The sequence below is a fragment of the Eleutherodactylus coqui genome, chromosome 13 (genome assembly GCF_035609145.1).
Source record: "Eleutherodactylus coqui strain aEleCoq1 chromosome 13, aEleCoq1.hap1, whole genome shotgun sequence".
Lineage (NCBI taxonomy): Eukaryota > Metazoa > Chordata > Amphibia > Anura > Eleutherodactylidae > Eleutherodactylus > Eleutherodactylus coqui.
The window spans coordinates 43,741,741-43,761,255 of NC_089849.1; the positions used below are offsets into that span (position 1 = coordinate 43,741,741).

Genomic DNA, 19,515 nt, shown 5'->3' on the forward strand with positions numbered 1-19,515 from the left:
ACCAGTGAGAAACCAATTGGCAGCCGTTAATACATAATCCCTTTGGATTTGGTTGATCCACAATATCTCCTATACCCATCCTTCTATCATTGATGTTACCAATTGGGATAGGGATTTCAGTGGTTTTCAACCCTAAGGGTCCTATATGTCAGTTTTCAACGCTTTGGATCGTCTTGGTCATGTTAAAGACACCTTTTTCAACAGACCAATAGCTGCGTTACCTGACACTGAGTCTCAGCAACTGCGCCTTATGTGTTTTGACGTTTGTCACATTATTCTTTTCTTTGTTGTGCCCCTACGTGTTCTATTTTAATTACCTTCCTAATAAAATTATTTCTTTTATTCTAAGTCATCACTTCTGGTCTTGGGTGATTCAGTACTGGTGCTGATGTAAACAGAGTCTTTATTTTCTTCAAAGCAACTTGTGCCTCCGGGGACAGGAGAACTTGTGCGCTTTCTTCATGAGGGAGGTAATGGGAGCGATAACCATTGAGAAGTCCTTAATAAATTTTCTGTAAAAGTTTGCAACGCTGATCTGGTGCTGTACTTCCTTCAGATTTCTTGGAATGGGCCAGTCCAGGATGGCTTTAATCTTGCTAGGGTTCATACTGAGGCTGTCTGGGAAGATCATGTATCCCAGGAATTGTATTTGGCCCTGTTTGAACTCACCATTTTCTAGTTTAATGTACAGAGTATTCTTTTAGAGTTACTACAGGATCACCTGAGAGTGCTTGCGATGTTCCTCCAAGTTATCAGAAAAATTGAGGATGTCGTTGAGAGATGCCACTAGGAATTTTTCCAACAGGTCTCGAAATACGTCTGTTGCAGCAGTGCTGGGATCGCTGCTGGGTTGACAGAGTCCGGTGTGGGTTTTAGACATGGTTCTGCACCTTCTAGCTTAGTAGGTGTGACACAGTGTGCTCACATCTGTGGATAATTAGCTAGCTATTTAGCTAAGATGGAGAGGAAGCTAAGGTGCTGTAAATTGTCATTTGCTCACTTTCTGAGCTAGCAGATAGTGGCTCCTGTGGACGGCGTGGTGTCCACGGTTACTTACTTTGAACGGCTCTGTGTGCTGTAGCTTATTCTACTAAAGCTAAGTGCTGTATTTTGTTTTGTCACTATCAGTTTGGCTAAGTAGGGTTATTTAAGCCCCAGGACAAGTGCAGGCCCGCATCTATCGACGCGATCAGTCTGCCATGTCAGACAGGGCCCTCTCCCTTGTTCGTTACGTGGTTAGGTAAAGACTTCCCGTTTATTTGTCAGTTTGTTTTGGTCTCCGCACTGTGAGCAATTGTGCACAACTGCAGTTGCTGGTCCAGCATGTCCTTTGCAGACATAACAACGTCATTGATGAAGTGTTGGAAGGCAGCGGGAGCATTGCAGAGACTGAATGGCATCCCTAGAGATTCAAAGTGTCCATGTTGTTGTTGCTTTTAGCTGTTTAGTTGCTCACGACCCTCGACAACCCTAAAGGCGAGCTCCCTCCATGTTGTTTGGTTTTGCACTGCTTATTTTAGTTGTGTGATATACATGCCAGTATCAGCTTTGACAGTATCAAGCCATCATGTCCTTTTGGCAGCCAGGTCTTCTTTTGCCACTGATCTGTCAAAGCATTTTAGATTTTTCTAGCAACTCTGTTCACATTACATGGCCAAAAATACGTGAGCCTAAGGGCGCACACCCACTGGCGATTTGCGTTTCTCTGCGTTTTGCGTTTTTTCTCAAGTGCAATTAGAATTGAATGTACTCCCACCCACTGGCGTTTTGCGTTGCGTTGCGTGGCCTTTTTTAACATAGGAACTGTCAGTTGCATATGTGTCCTTATTTTTCTCCTAATGCACCCATGAAAGTCAATGGAAATTAATGGAAACGCCGCGAAAACGCCGCGAAAAACGCGGGAAAAACGCCGCGAAAACGCGGCGTTTTTCACGCACGGAAATCGCAAACACCAGTGGGTGGGCGCCCTTAGTCTGGTCATCTTCCCCTCCCGTGATATATCGGGTCTTATACAATTCAGGACTTCGCTGTTTGTTATTTTCGCCATCCAGGGCATGCACAGCAGTTTTGGCCAATATCACAGCTCAAACGCATCAATCCTCCTATCAGCTTTTTTCGCAGTCCAGCATTCACATCCATACATGGCTACGGGGAAAACGTGGGTTTGCACTATCTGCGTTTAGTTGCTATACCGATATCCCTACTTTTCCAGATTTTGTCCATGTTTAGCATCATGCTTCGCCCCAATGCTATCCTATGTTTTATTTCTGGCAAAGATTCTCCACCTTAGTCAATTTTTGAGCCAAGGAAGATGAAGCCTCGTACACATTCTGTGACTCACTGTCAATTTTGAATTGGGCCATTTTTTTGCAGTTGTCATAATTTTAGTCACATTTAGGGCGAGCACCCACTGGCGTTTTTTTACCTGCGTTTTGCGTTTTGCGTTTTGCGTTTTTCCTGCACAGGCATAGAGATAACATGTGTTCCTGTCCACTGGCGTTTTTTTTTGCGTTGCGTTTGCGTTTTTAACATAGGAACTGTCAGTTGCATATGTGTCCTTATTTTTCTCCATGGAAATTAATGGAAAGCCGCGAAAACGCCGCGGAAACGCCGCGGAAAACGCCGCGAAAAACGCCGCGGAAACGCCGCGGAAAACGGCTCCAACCCACTTGCGGTTTTTTTTTACGCATTATAGCTTGCCTTTTTTCATGCTATATGGGCTCCTGCACACTTGCGTTTTTTTCACGCGTTATAGCTTGCCTTTTTTCATGCTATATTGCTGCTTTTTTTCAGGCGATTGTCAATGGGACTTTCTAATGTTAAAAACGCTTTGCAAGTTGGTGCGTTTTTAACATTAGAAAGTCCCTTAGGGTTCCAACCCACTTGCGTTTTTTTCACGCGTTTATAGCTTCCTTTTTTTTATGCCATATGGGCTCCTGCACACTTGCATTTTTTTTCACGCGTTATAGTTTGCCTTTTTTTCATGCTATATTGCTGCTTTTTTTTCACGCGATTGTCAATGGGACTTTTTAATGTTAAAAACGCACCAACTTGCAAAGCGTTAACATTAGAAAGTCCCATTGACAATCGCGTGGAAAAAAAAGCAGCAATATAGCATGAAAAAAAGGCAAGCTATAATGCGTGAAAAAAACAGAAGTGTGCAGGAGCCCTTAGGGCTCCCACCCACTTTTTTTCTCCACTGCGCTGCGAGAGTAAGTGAAAACTCTCGCAGAGCAGTGCGAGAAATTGCAGCGATATCGCTGCAACAGTCTTTTCAATGGAGCCAGTGGCAGCAGCGCTAGCCCCATTGAAAAGATATGGAGAATGCCACTGACTTCTGCCACAGCTGTGACAGCTGTCACAGCTGTGGCTGAAGTCAGCGGCATGCTATCCCATTGCTTTCAATGGGATCGGCACTGCTGCCGATCCCATTGAAAGCAGTGGTTTCTGACAAGCCCTGCAGAATGATTATCGGAGAAGGGCTTGAAATATAAACCCTTCCCCGATAATCATAAAAAAGTGGTTAAAAAAATAATAAAAAAGTTACTCACCTCTCCTGCAGTCAGCCGCGTCCTCCGGCTGGCTCCCCGGAACTGCTACTGAGCTCTTTTAGCAGACGGGGATTTAAAAATCAGCATGAATGAATAGCTAAGAGCTATCTGCCATTGGCTGAGCGCTCAGCCAATAGCTAAGCAGTAGCTGCTATTGGCTGAGCCCTCAGCCAATCTGCACAGCCCTTTCAGGAGGCGGGGATTTTTAAATCCCCGTCTGCTGAAAGAGCTCAGTAGCAGTGCCGGGGAGCCAGCCCGAGGACGCAGCTGACAGCAGGAGAGGTGAGTAACTTTTTTATTATTTTTTTTAGCCACTTTTTTATGATTATCGGGGAAGGGCTTATATTTCAAGCTCTTCTCCGATAATCATTCTGCAGGGCTTGTCAGAAACCACTGCTTTCAATGGGATAGCATGCCGCTGACTTCTGCCACAGCTGTGACAGCTGTCACAGCTGTTGCAGAAGTCAGCGGCATTCTCCATATCTTTTCAATGGGGCTAGCGCTGCTGCCGCTGGCCCCATTGAAAAGACTGGTGATGTCGCAGCGATATCCCAGCGATTTTGGGATTTCTGCCTGCGTTTTTCTCGCACTGCGATGCGAGACTTTAACTTTAGAATTGCATCGCAGTGGAGAAAAAAAAGGCCAGTGGGTGGGAGCCCTTAGGGCGAGCACCCACTGGCGTTTGCGTTTTCCGCGGGAAAAAAACGCAGCGTTTTCGCGGCGTTTTTCGCGGCGTTTTCCGCGGCGTTTTCGCGGCGTTTTTCGCGGCGTTTTCGCGGCTTTTCCATTAATTTCCATGGAGAAAAATAAGGACACATATGCAACTGACAGTTCCTATGTTAAAAACGCAAACGCAACGCAAAAAAAACGCCAGTGGACAGGAACACATGTTATCTCTATGCCTGTGCAGGAAAAACGCAAAACGCAAAACGCAAAACGCAGGTAAAAAAACGCCAGTGGGTGCTCGCCCTTATTTAGATCTAGAGGAATGTGTTCTCCTCCCCTCCCCTCTACATCTGTATGTTATTATGTGCCATCCAAACTAGTTTCGATCAATAGCCTGACGAAGGGGGCGAGATATCCCTGAAATCTTGCTGTAACATCATGCATTTTTGTTAGCCATTAAGGGCGCCCACCCACTGGCGTTTGCGATTTCCGTGCGTGAAAAACGCCGCGTTTTCGCGGCGTTTTTCCCGTGTTTTTCGCGGCGTTTTTTCGCCAGTGGGTGGGCGCCCTAAAAGGTATCATATATACAAGATCACTTGGTTTCTCGCTCTGAGAATAATCACACATTGGTCTACTGACTAAGGGCGCCCACCCACTGGCGATTTGCGTTTCTCTGCGTTTTGCGTTTTTTCTCAAGTGCAATTAGAATTGAATGTACTCCCACCCACTGGCGTTTTGCGTTGCGTTGCGTGGCGTTTTTTAACATAGGAACTGTCAGTTGCATATGTGTCCTTATTTTTCTCCTAATGCACCCATGAAAGTCAATGGAAATTAATGGAAACGCCGCGAAAACGCAGCGAAAAATGCAGGGAAAACGCGGCGTTTTTCACGCACGGAAATCGCAAACGCCAGTGGGTGGGCGCCCTAACACGGTACCAAACCATTTTTTTATTAAATTGCATGAACAGCCATTTTTTTCGCCATCATGGCCAGCATTTTCTCGCCCATTCACGCGACTGGGAGCAATGTTTTTAGCAAAAAAATATGTCACACCCAGAAAACCCTCACTCTGCAAAAATCCTCGGGATGTCTTCCATTGCCTATATAGAGGCACCTGTAAGCTTTTTGCAGCATTGGCTGCTGCTAATATGCTTACCTTTTGTTTCCAGCTCCCATAGGAGTCTATGGGAGCCGCCGCCATATATCGGGCAAAAGATAATTCCAGAACTATGTTTTTAGCCATTATATATACGCGGGCCGTATTTCGGTCGCATATATTCCATTTTTAACGGTCCAACGTATTTACTCGCTGCATATTCGCCCATGTGAACGAATGCATTAGAGACCAATGCCTCAGATGGTCGCGTATATCGGTTGGCTGCAAAAAACGTTCTGGTGAGCAACCATTGAAAGTATATATACCAACTAGCTGATATACCCGGCTTCGCCCGAGTTAATTTGGTACTGGTGTTTATCTGGTGTTCACACGGAAAATCTTATGAAGTCGTGCTTACTTTAGAGATACCGGAAAAACATATGTTCACCATTTTGCATAATTCTCTGCGTTACCCAGGAAACGCCACGTGGAGGTAACCATGTGACATTTACTTTATATAAAATGACATCAGGAAGTGAGAGAATTAGATTACGTACATAAAATTTGGACGCTAATTCTTTTGCGCATAGAATTGAATAATGGAGTTGGGACCTATTAACTTTTCCTATTTATGACATAATCAATGCTCGTGCCAAATTTCCCGTTTCTATGACACCGGAAAGTGAAAAAATTACATTCCGCACGTAAAATTTGGACGCTAATTCTTTTGCGCTAGAATTGAATAATCGAGTTGGGACCTATGAACTTTTCCTATTTATGACATAATCAATGCTTGTGCCAAATTTCACGTTTCTATGACACCGGAAAGCGAGAAAATTAGATTCCGTACGTAAAATTCTGGACGCTAATTCTTTTGCGCATAGAATTGAATAATCGAGTTGGGACACATTACCTTTTCCTATTTATGACATAATCAATGCCAGTGCCAAATTTCATGTTTCTATTACATTGGGAAGTGAGAGATTTAGATTATGTACGTAAAATTTGGACGCTAATTCTTTTGCGCATAGAATTGAATAATGGAGTTGAGACCCATTAGCATTTCCTATTTATGACATAATCAATGCTTGTGCCAAATTTCCTGTTTCTATGACATCGGGAAGTGAGAAAATTAGATTCCGTACGTAAAATTTGGACGCTAATTCTTTTGCGCATAGAATTGAATAATGGAGTTGGGACCCATTAGCGTTTCCTATTTATGACATAATCAATGCTCCTGCCAAATTTCCCGTTTCTATGACACCTACCCATTGTGGTCCTAATCTACTTACAGGACACTTGGCTAGGCCTATCATGGAAGGAGCACCCGTTGGATTTCAGGGCCCAACTGAATAAATTCCAGGCCACATTGCCAACTTGTAGAGGCATTGAGTGGCCAAAACGATGGATAACCCCCACAAATGACCCTATTTTGAAAACTAGACCCCTTATCAAATTCCTCTAGGGGTGTACTGTGTATTTTGACCCCACAGTTTTTAATAATTATAAGCAAAGCAGAAGGAAATAATTAAGATTTTCATTTTTTTTTTGGTAATTGTGTCATTTTAAAAACTGTTTTTTTCCCGGCGTCATCCTGACGGCAGACATGGAGGTTGCACCTTAAGGGTGCCGGCAGACGAGCGTAGGCGTATTTACGTTCGCACGAGCGCAACGTATAATCGAGCGATCGTTTTTCACCGATCACGACCAGAGCTAGAAAGCGTATTTTCGTTTGTTCCTACTTTGCAAACGGTCTTTTCGGCGATCGAATATGCGTTGGCGCGTATTTTGGTCGCATATGTTCCGTTTTTTTTCGAATTGCCGTTTTTATGCGCCGTAAAATCGCCCATGTGAACGAATACATTCGAAACCATTGCCTCAGATGGTCACGTATATACGTTTGGTCGCAAAAACGCGCCGTTTATGCGCTCGTCTGCCCGCACCCTGACCTTGTAGGGACAGGAAGCAAGAAACTTCAAAAGGCTCCTCCTGCCTCCCATTCACCAGTGCTTCCTGTCCCTACAGGGACATGCAAGAGGAGCTCCCTCCAGGGAGCCACAGGATAACAGCCGGGATTGACGGTCCACGGGGCCGCTTCCCCTCTCACCTTCTTTCCAGTAAGGAAATCTTGCTGACAGCGGGGCTGACGGTCCACAGGGCTGCTTCCCCTCTCACCTCCCCTCCGGAGAGTCAGCGCGGTCCGGGGGCACGGCGGGCCACAGGTCTGACCGCCCGGGGTTCACCACCACAAAGCGCATTGGAGCGGCGGACCAGAGGTCCTTGAGTCCCCTCCTGCTTCTTCCACGGGCTTCCGTGCAGCGTTTCACCCGGGGAGAGCGGCGGGCCATAGGCTCAGATGCCTCTCTCCTCCAGGCATGCCGGCGCAGCCGCGCGCAACGTCGGGAGGCGGAGCTAATGACGCGGCGTGACGTGGTGATGTCAGACGCCGTCAGCTGACCTGGAACAGTGGGAGATTTAAAAATGGAGACCCCCTGGCAAGCTTCCACTGACAGCACACCTTCAGAGAAGGATTAGTCTGTCTGCCTGATCTACACTTCTGGCAAGTATGACTACAAAGGAATCAGAGATGGAAGCCCTGCAAACCGTAAGTGTGACTTGCTGCAGGGATGTTATGCCCAGGGATTTAGCATTGTGTAGGGGTTTTCCCTTATGTGCATGCATGTGTCTTTTGCAGGACAGGGAATCCACCCGGTCTAAGCAGGACTTTAGGAAAAAATACAAGAAATGCCCCCTGTGCCTTAATAAATTAGACAAGGCGTATAAAAAACCGCTATGCCAGGACTGTACCTCCAAGATCCTTACGGATGAACAGGCCGCATTTAGGGATGATATTAGATCCCTAGTCAGGGAGGAGGTCCGGGCATCGATCTCCAGTCTCCCCCCAGCCCAACGTGAAAGAAGTGCCACTAAAAGAGCGAGCCACATACTGCTGTCGAGCTCAGACTCTGAGCAATCCCTGGGCGACCTGTCAGACGGTGAACTCTTGGACCGTCCCTCTGACACCAAGGATGAGAATAAGAAGTACTATTTCTCATCCGGGGACCTGGATGACCTGATCAGAGCCGTCAGGGATACAATGAAGCTAGAGGATGTGGTCGAGCCAAGTTCCATACAGGACGACATGTTCGGCGGGCTCAGGCCAAGGAATCGCATCGGGTTTCCAGTTAATGATACTCTGAAAAAAGTAATCATGCATGAATGGGCTTGCGTGGACAGACATCTTTACTTGTCCCGCGAGTACAAAGAAAGACTCCGCTTCGCGGAGGAAGGTGTGAGCGTCTACGAAGAGGTCCCCAAGGTGGACGCACAAGTGGCCGGAATGGCCAAAAAGACAGCCCTGCCATTTGAGGACTCCTCATCTTAAAGACCCGATGGACAACAGGGTTGATGCCTTGATGAAATGGGCCTGGCAAACAACGGCCTATACGCTGGAGTCGAACATCGCAGCGACTTCTGTGGCGAGGTCGATGTTCCTCTGGTTAGGGGAACTCAACGACCAGATTAAACAGAAGGCCCCCAGAGAGGCGTTACTGGAATGCATGCCTTTACTAAAATCAGCAACAGGCTTCCTGGCAGACGCATCCGCCGAGTCCATGAGGCTGGTGGCCAGAAGCGCCGCATTGTCCAACATGGCCAGGCGGGCAGTCTGGCTGAAAACGTGGAAGGCAGATACGGCCTCCAAAGGAAGATTGTGTTCCATCCCCTTTCATGGCCAGCACATTTTTGGCGCGGATTTGGAGGAGATCCTAAAAAGAGCTACCGACAAAACCCACAGTTTTCCGGATCAAGCAAGAACAGGATTTCCCTACAAACGCCAGCCATCCTTCAAGCCATACCTGGGCAAAGGAAAGACGGGGCGCTGGTCCTACCCCAAAGGAGGCAAGGGTAAGACAAAAACAACCCCTACCCCTATAGAAGAGTACCAGGTGGGGGGCAGACTATTGAACTTTTCCCGAGAATGGCAAGAGATTACAGATAACCTGTGGGTCCTGCAGCTCATAGCCCAGGGGTACAGAATAGAATTCTTCACCCGGCCCCCCAATTTCTTCAGTCACCCCCACACAATCCCCTGCCATGCAGGACATCTTTAAAAATGAAATCTCTAAGCTGCTGCAAATGGGAGCGGTAGTTCAGGTCCCCACAGTAGAGCAGGGCCAGGGATTCTACTCGCCTCTATTTCTGATAAAAAAGCCAAACGGCAGTTTCCGGATGATTCTTAATCTGAAGGGCCTGAATAAATGTATTACCTACAAAAGGTTTAAAATGGAAACAGTCAGGCCAGCGGTAACCCTGATCGAAAGAGGGGACTTTATGAGTACCGTCTACCTAAAAGACGCGTACTACCACGTCCCAGTCCTGCCAGAACATCATAAATACCTGAGGTTTGCCATCAGAATAGAGGGCCGGTACACCATTTTCAATTCCAGTGCCTACCCTTTGGCATCTCTACAGTACCCAGAATATTCTCTAAAATAGTGGCAGAGATGGTGGCGCATCTCCATGTAGCAGGTATAAATATCATCCCGTACCTGGACGACTTCCTGGTGATCGCCTCCTCATCCAAGATCCTCAGAGACAATACTAGCAGAGTCCTCTGTTTCAGAGATTGGGGTGGATAGTTAACTTCCCCAAGTCTAGTCTTCTCCCCGAGACACGGAAAACCTTCCTGGGGGTGCAGATAGACTCAGTATCACAGACCTTGTCTTTGCCTCCACCCAGACAGGAAAGTCTTAGACTGGCAGCACAGGAGGGCGGCCAGAAGAAGCAAATGGCAATTAGGGACGCAATGAGGCTCCTGGGCCTCATGACCTCCTCCATTGGCATTATCCCTTGGGCCCAGGCGCACTCTAGAACACTACAGAGCCATCCTGGGTAACTGGGATGGGACATCTATCTCTCTGGATAGGAGAATGCCCATGTCATCATCTGTCTTAAGGTCCCTCCGCTGGTGGCGGTCAACCGACACTCTAGAAGCTGAGTCCCCATGGGTGGCAGAACCCTTCATCTCTGTAGTAACCGATGCGCGCCAGTCTGGCTGGGGAGCGCAAGTGGGGCAGCGCCTGCTCCAGGGCGAGTGGGGGCCGACGCTGCGTGCGCAGACATCTAACTTCAGAGAACTTAGGGCCATCTGGGAAGCGCTTCACAGAACTCAGGATATCCTAAAGAAGAGACATATAAAAGTCTTCTCTGATAATGTGACCGCCGTTTCACTTATTCGCCACCAGGGGGGCACCAGAAACGTTCACCTGCTGAAATTAACAGCCCAGATCTTCAGATGGGCCAAGACCACGGTACAATCCCTGACAGCGGTCCACCTCAAAGGGTCCCAGAACCAGACAGCCGACTTCCTCAGTCGAAGACGCCTGGACCCCGGAGAATGGTCGCTGAATCAAGAGGGGTTTCGTCTTATTACAGAAACCTGGGGCAGTCCACAGGTGGACCTGTTCGCGAGCAGCAAAAACTCAAAATGCCCTGCCTACTTTTCCCTAGATCCGAGGGACAGGGCCGAGGGGTTAGACGCCTTTTCCCAGAGTTGGGATTTCAGTCTGGCATACGCCTTCCCTCCCATACCCCTGATCCCGAGAGTTCTTCAGAAGGTCCAGCAGAGCAACATCACGCTGATCCTAATCGCTCCACACTGGGGAAAAAAGGGCATGGTTTCCGGTACTCCTAAAACTCGCCATCACAGAGCCAATCCGCCTTCCATCCAGGAAGGATCTTCTAGTGCAGGGCCCAGTTCTGTGCCCCAACTTAAAGAGACTGAACCTCGCGGTCTGGATATTGAGGAACAGACGCTACTAAGACAAGGTCTGTCCTCTAGAGTCATCGACGTTACGCCTGTCCAGAAAACCCGTGACCTCAGCTATTTATAATAAAATCTGGAAAAGATTCTCCTCCTGGAGGGGGCTGGAAGTCTCCAATCTCGACACTTCAGTGGCGGAGATTTTGGATTTCCTCCAGGAGGTTGTAGACAAAAACCTAAGACCGGGAACCCTGAAAGTGCAGGTATCAGCACTCTCGGCCATTCTAGATCAGCCCCTAGCGGATCATAGACTAATCCGCAGGTTTATGAAAGCGGCAGAAAGAATGAGGCCAGTTAGCCGTAGTATGGTCCCTCCATGGGACCTAAACTTAGTCCTCCAAAATCTGTGCAAAGATCACTTTGAGCCTATCGAGCAGATACCAATTGGGTTCCTCACGTTTAAAACTGTGTTCTTGGTAGCTATCACAACAGCAAGGCGCGTGAGCGAGCTCCAGGCCCTATCTTGTAAGACACCTTACCTATTAATCCAGGACGATAGGGTCATACTAAAAACAGACCCCTTCTTTCTCCCAAAGGTAGCCTCAAAATTCCATAGACAGCAAGAAATTATTCTCCCATCCTTCTGTCAAAATCCCCAAAACGATAGGGAAAGAGACTACCATACCCTGGAAGTAAGGAGGGCCATTTTATGCTACTTAGAGCAGACCTCCTCCTTCAGGAAGGCTAACTGTCTTTTTGTCCAATTCCAGGGGCCGGGCAGAGGAAGAGCGGCTTCTAGAAGATCCATTAGCCACTGAATAAAATCCACCATCCAGCAGGCCTACTCTTCCTGCAACAGAACTATCCCGGAAAGACTCAAGGCCAGGGCAGTATCCTGCTCCTGGGCAGAGAGGGCTATGGCGATGCCGGACCAAATTTGTAAGGCAGCCACATGGTCCAACCTGCACACCTTCGCAAAACATTACAGGCTGAATACGGACCTCTCCTCCGATCTCTCTTTCAGGAGAAAGGTCCAGCAAGCAGTGGTCCCTCCCTAAAGAGTTAATCTGGTATACTCCATGTCTGCCGTCAGGATGACGCGGGGAAAAGGGAGTGAATTTCTTACCGAAAATTCCTTTTTTCCGAGTCATCCTGACGGCACGTATTTCCCTCCCAAAAATTCACACGATTATATCTACGTCTATGCAGGCACGAACCGGTAGCCCAGAGGCTCTTATGGTGGACATTTCTGTTTATGCGGTAAATTTGTGCATATTTCCTTTGTTTAATCCGGGTAAGCTACCCTCTTATTGTTTATGTTCAAATAGAACTAACCATGTTAATTTTGTCTCGGAGCAATAAAAATCTTCCTTGGTTAACCACGACATGTCCATGTAAGTAATTTAGAAGACACTGGTGAATGGGAGGCAGGAGGAGCCTTTTGAAGTCTCTTGCTTCCTGTCCCTACAAGGTCAAGGTGCAACCTCCATGTCTGCCGTCAGGATGACTCGGAAAAAAGTAATTTTCGGTAAGAAATTCACTCCCTTTTGTACAGCACACACATATAAATGAAGACTTACACCCCAAAATGGATCCCCTTGTTTGTCCCGTGTTCATAAACATACCCATTGTGGCCCTAATATACTTATAGGACACATGGCTAGGGAACACCTTTTGGATTTCAGGGCACAACTGAATAAATTCGTGGCCCCATTGAGCACTTGTGCAGAAAAAAAATTGGCTCCCTAAAAATAATCCCCCATCCCCATTTTTTGCTATTCCCTAAATCTTAGATAATAGTACTTATGTAAACTGGTATGTCCAAAGACAGGGGTAATTATGGTAATTCCTGGTTGGGATGGGCACATGGGGCAATAAAACCGGGTATCCCTCCTCCTTCCATGCTTTTTTTGGGTGGTATTTCTTGACCTCAGTGGCAGGGATGGGGTGTGAAAAGTGGCGTACTGTGAGGCTTCCTAAGCTTGCTGAGGCTATCCATGTATTGAGATTGATGAGATTGATCCATGTATTACTGCTGATCAAATGCATGCAGAATCTGCAATTTCTATTCAGTCATGTGAGACCGGCCTAATGGTAAATCGCTACCTTTTTATGATCTGACCAGGGACCACTTTACAAGGCCACCGGTCACTGCTCCAGGCTCTCTGTGACTGTTGGTGGCTGAGAGTAAGGAGATTTAAAATTTCCTGTGCTCCCCGGCTCCTGCGCATGAGTCTGGCATTTTGCTGGCGGGCACATGTGCAGAAGACGGAATGGTCCATGGAGGATGATTGCATCAGGGTTCAAATACAGAGGCCTCTGGTAAGACGTGTATCTCTTCTCACCAATCGCATCGGTGAGGGGAGATGAAAGTTCCCCTTTTTTAAAAACTTTTACGTGATCGCCATTATCCATTGGATAACGACGACCACATGACCAGGAACCGCATACCGCTGGCCCCAGTGACATCTTCAGACCCTCGGCTACCTTCAGTAGCCAGGAGCAGGGAGATTTTAAATTTCCCAGGCAATCCTTGACTTTTGCGCATGCATCCGCCACTATGTGCCGTAGCCAGGGTAAGGTCCGCGGATAAAGATCCCCTCGGGGGACAAATCCGGGGACCTTGGGTATGTAATTCCATCTCCCCTCACGGATATGATCCGTAAGCGGAGATGAAATTTTAATTTTTAAACTTTTTTTTTTTTTTACACCTTTTAACTTTACATGATCACTGTTATCCAATGGATAACGGTGATCATGTGACTGGAAACCGCATGCAGTGGTCCCCGGTCACATTTCCCTGCAGTTGGCTATCTTTGACAGCCAGTTGCAGGGGAACTTTAAATTTGCCAGGCTCTCTGGCCCTCTGTGCATGCGCGCCACATCGGCGCATGCGCAGAAGCCTGCGGCAGCAGTAAATCGCCGACGGAGATCGTGGAGGATGGGTGTGAGCATTTTCGCCTCCTCCTCATGGATCTGATCTATGAGGGGAGGTGAAACTTTAACTTGTTTTCACTTTTCCGTGATCACCGTTATCCATTATATAATGGCGATCACGGGCCTGGGGACTGCTCACCATGGTCCCCTGTGACATCTCCTGCCTCCTGACTACCTTCAGGAGCCGGTAGCCAGAAGATTTCAAATTTTCCTCTTGCTCTCCACCTTCTGCACATGTGGCTGACATAATGCTGCCTAGCACTCATGCACAGAAGGACGGCATCTGGTCCCGGAGGACCAGATCACCGGGGTACAGCATGGAGGACAGGGGTGAGTAATTTCAGCTGCCTCCATGGATCCGATCTATGAGGGCAGTTGAATTTTTTTTTAACTTTTTAAAAACTTTTTTGCAATTGGATAGCACTAATCGCGTTGCCGGGGGGGGGGCTCCCCGCAGCCCGGGAAGACAGCTCTCTGTTGTCGGCTACCTCCGGGCATGGAGCTGTCACGTCCACAGCCCACGAGGCTTTAATCCCGGCATGATGCATGTTTTTACGTCCTCAGGGATTAAAGCCCACTTGGCTAGGATGTAAAAACACTATGGGCTGGTCACTAATGGGTTAAGGTCATCAGTGGAATCTGGTTGACACACATAACCAGACTCCTTCTGTAACTTCTTAAACCTGCAAGGTCAATGCAGTATGGAAAAAAAAATTTTCATTGTGAAAAAGTAGAAAAACCTAAAACAAAATTAAATTAAATTTGGTATTGTTGCAACCATCGTAACTGTAATGTAATTTATGTCTCGCTGTGAATGAAGTAAAAAAAATAAAAAATAAAAGCACTATTTTAAAATGATCATCTTGTCTCCAAAAATATGAAATAAAAAGGAATTAAGCTATAGAGCCACAAGCACTATTGGGGTGCCTAATGGGGTCACTATGACTACTGGGGCCACTAGAGGGAACAATATTACTACAGCTACCACTATGAGGGTGCGGGCAGACGAGCGCATAAACGGCGCGTTTTTGCGACCAAACGTATATACGTGACCATCTGAGGCATTGGTTTCGAATGTATTCGTTCACATGGGCGATTTTACGGCGCGTAAAAACGGCAATTCGAAAAAAAACGGAACATATGCGACCGAAATACGCGCCAACGCATATTCGATCGCCGAAAAGACCGTTTGCAAAGTAGGAACAAACGAAAATACGCTTTCTAGCTCTGGTCGTGATCGGTGAAAAACGATCGCTCGGGCGATTATACGTTGCGCTCGTGCGAACGTAAATACGCCTACGCTCGTCTGCCCGCACCCTGAGGGTCACTATGGGGCTCATTACAATTGGAGTCCTTAACGGGGTCATTATTGTTACAGGAGCCACTATGGGAGACACTATTAGTACTGGGATTACAATGGGGTGACTAATACTACTGGGGCCACATGAGGGTCACTATTAGAGCTGGGGACACTATGTGGATCAATTTTTTTTTTTTTTTTTTTTTTTCTACATGGACCACTATAGGGGACACTGTTTCTACTCGTGCCACTATGGGGGGGGGGGGGTCATTATTCCTACATGGACCACTATAGGGGACACTGTTTCTACTCGTGCCACTATGGAGGTCACTATTACTACTGGGGCCATTATCACTAATGGGGCCACTATGCAGGACACTATGACTACAAGGACAACAATGGGGGACACTATCTCTACAAGGACCACTATCACTATTGGAGCCACAACTGGGTCACTATTACTACTGGGACTACTAGTGGGGATCACTATTACTACTGGGACCACTATGGGGGACACTGTTACTACTGGGGCCATTAACGAGGATCATTATTACTATTGGGGCCACTATCGGGGGTCAAAATTACTACTGGGACCACTACGGGGGACACTGTTACTACCTAGGCCACAACAAGCTCATTATTACTACTGGGGCCACTAATGGGGAGGTCACCATTAGTACTGGGGGCCCATAACATGGTTACAATTGCTTCTGGGGCCACTGTGGAGGACAATATTACTACTGGGGCCATTAACTTGGGGGATGGGGTCACAATTGCTACTGGGGCCACTAACGGGGGGGGGGTCACAATTACTACTGGGGCCACTAACAGGGCGTCACTATTAGTACTGGGGCCTGTAACAAAATTACAATTGCTTCTGGAGCCACTGTGGAGGACAATATTACTACTTGGGCCACAACAGGGTTACGATTACTACTGGGGTCACTATTGGAATCACTTTTACTACTGGGGTCATTAACGGGGATCAATATTACCACTTGAGAACTTGTGAATGTGAGCGCGATATGATGTTTCTTATTAAAATCAATGGAAAACATTTCCAATCCGCTATCATGCGTCAAACTACATATGGATCAGAATTTCACAAACGATGCAACGCATTTTTTTCCTGAATCGCCTCACAGCTGCAGGTTAAATGCACGTTGACGATCGCGATACTCACGGACCGAGTTTTCTTGGCCTGATATCACGCTTGCCCGTGTGCAGTTAGCCTAAGGCCGCCTGCGGACGGCTGGATCGGATCTTGCTGCGAGAATTCTCACAGCGGGATCTGACCCGTGCCCTTGCAGTGACCACTGCGGCTCACCTGCTCCCGCTTCTCCCAGCTCTTCTATGTTTTCCCCCTGCCGCGCAGCCGTCACATGCGCGGAGCGCAGCCGTCACATGCGCGGAGCGCAGCCGTCACATGCGCGGAGCGCAGCCGTCACATGCGCGGAGCGCAGCCGTCACATGCGCGGAGCGCAGCCGGCGCGTCTCTAGTGATGTTTCTGTGCGGGCCTCTGTGAGACCTGTACAGAAATAGAACATGCCGCGATTTGTTTTCCACGCGTGTTTTCATGCGGACAAATCACGGCTGTGTGCATAGGATTGCATTATGTAATGCAATCCTATGGCAGTGGGCATGGGCGGAAATTCAGCAGGAAATCCCGCCGCGGAATTTCTGCCCGTCTGTAGGAGGCCTAAGCCACCTGCAGACGGCCAGGTCGGATCCGACTGCGAGAATTCTTGCAGCGGGATGCGACCCGAGCGCTTGCAGAGAGCAGCGCAGAACTCATCAGCTCCCGCAGCTCCGGCTCTTTCATGTGCCGGCTGCCGGGCAGCCGGCGCATGCGCAGAGCGGAGCCGGGTGAGTGATGTTTCTGTGCGGGGCTGTGCGAGTCCCGCACAGAAATAGAGCATGCCGCGGTTTGTTTTCTGCGCATGATTTCGCACAGACAAACCGCGGCCATCTGCATAAGATTGCGTTTGTTAATGCAATCCTATGCAGGCGTGTACAGGCGGAAATTCTGCAGGGAATCTCGCCGCAGAATTTCCGCCCGTCTGCAGGAGGCCTAAGGGCGCCCACCCACTGGCGATTTTTTTTTTTTTTTTTTTTTTTTTTTTTTTTTTTTTTTCTTTGCGTTTTGCGTTTTTCCTGCAGAGCAATTAGAATTGAATGTACTCCTGTCCACTGGCGTTTTGCGTTGCGTTGCGTTTTTTAACATAGGAACTGTCAGTTGCATATGTGTCCTTATTTTTCTCCTAATGCACCCATGAAAGTCAATGGAAATTAATGGAAACGCCGCGAAAACGCCGCGAAAAACGCCGCGAAAATCGCAAACGCCAGTGGGTGGGCGACCTTAGGGCGAGCACCCACTGGCGTTTGCGTTTTCCGCGGGAAAAAACACAGCGTTTTCGCGGCGTTTCTCGCGGCGTTTTTCGCGCCGTTTTCGCGGCTTTTCCATTAATTTCCATTGACTTTCATGGGTGCATTAGGAGAAAAATAAGGACACATATGCAACTGACAGTTCCTATGTTAAAAACGCAAACGCAATGCAAAAAAAACGCCAGTGGACAGGAACACATGTTATCTCTATGCCTGTGCAGGAAAAACGCAAAACGCAAAACGCAGGTAAAAAAACGCCAGTGGGTGCTCGCCCTTAGGGCGAGCACCCACTGGCGTTTTTTTACCTGCGTTTTGCGTTTTGCGTTTTTCCTGCACAGGCATAGAGATAACATGTGTTCCTGTCCACTGGCGTTTTTTTTGCGTTGCGTTTGCGTTTTTAACATAGGAACTGTCAGTTGCATATGTGTCCTTATTTTTCTCCATGGAAATTAATGGAAAAGCCGCGAAAACGCCGCGAAAAACGCCGCGAAAACGCTGCGTTTTTTTCCCGCGGAAAACGCAAACGCCAGTGGGTGCTCGCCCTTAGGCTGTAGATGAATGCAGATTTCTGTTGCACCATGCTGATGGGAGTTTCAGAATTTCACTGAACCCTACCTGTCACGTATCATTGGTGTCGGCTGGTGGAGTAATGATGTGGGAATGTAATCTTGGCACGTCTTGGGTCATCTTTCAGTGTAAATATCAAATGCTCTCATCCATATAGGATATTTTTAATTTTAGCCAATACTTAGTATCTGCTGTTCATATACAATTCCTATGGGCTTCTTCACACAACTGTAAGCGCCAAAAATACTTGCCGTATTTGTGTACGGATGAGATACATTTACGCCTGTGTCTGCGCATATAACTGTACATTTTGCATACGCAGGGCCATTTCACACGCGCACTACATACTGTTTCCGTGGATTAAAAGGCTAATTAGCCTAATGAGGTCCAGATATGTTCTTTTCCCTGTGTTTTGCGCAGTGTTTCAAGCTTTCCATCCGCCTATTTGTGCACCTCTCATTGACTTCTACAGCCCTTTTGCTGAGCAAAACGCAGAAAAATAGAGCAGGTCCTACTTTTTCAATGAAACGTGCTCATGATATCAACGACTTCTACTGTCTGTTTTGCGTGTACAGCATTTGTGCACACAAAGACCTGCATAAACACGGTTGTGTGAAGAAGCCTGTACAGACAAGATTCTTCATATCTGAAATAAGACATGATTCTACTACATGCAAAGTCAGATGCAGGGCAAGAAGCAGACAGGGGGTATAGCTCAGTGGTAGAGCATTCGACTGCAGATCGAGAGGTCCCTGGTTCAAATCCGGGTGCCCCCTTCCTATGTTTTTAATGTCATTATATACTATTATACTATACCCGACTGTATATCAGAGTGTGGGGGGAGTCACACAAGTGGCGTCTTATATCAATGTCATTGCTGCTCTTCTACATGGATAGAGGGATCTGCGTTGTGATGCAGCCTTGTAGGAGGAGTCACAGCTGCTTTATATAAGAGGCAGGTCGCTAGCTTCCATGTTATACCCAAGGAGCTTCATAACATTTTATAACATGTACCGAGTGTATACAATGACGTGTACACTGGAAGTATACAACTACACGCCCTTAGTCCGGCTCTAAGAACAAAGCGGCTCCCAGCAAAGCGACGCTAGCTATCAGCGCCCCAAAGCATGATGGTACTTGTAGTCCCACAGCAAGAGCACGATGCAAATTCATCATAATAGCTGTAAACTGATACTGCTCACGTGACACCGCCCTTTAACTAGTCACATGACCTCCGCCTTGCGTTCC

General features: G+C 47.5%; 1 non-coding gene across 1 annotated transcript; it reads left to right on the forward strand.

The window, feature by feature from the left end:
• The first annotated feature begins 18,971 nt into the window (after nt 1-18,971).
• On the forward strand, nt 18,972-19,043 carry TRNAC-GCA (transfer RNA cysteine (anticodon GCA)). Its single transcript has one exon. It is a non-coding gene; the product is annotated as a tRNA-Cys (tRNA).
• The last annotated feature ends 472 nt before the right edge of the window (nt 19,044-19,515 follow it).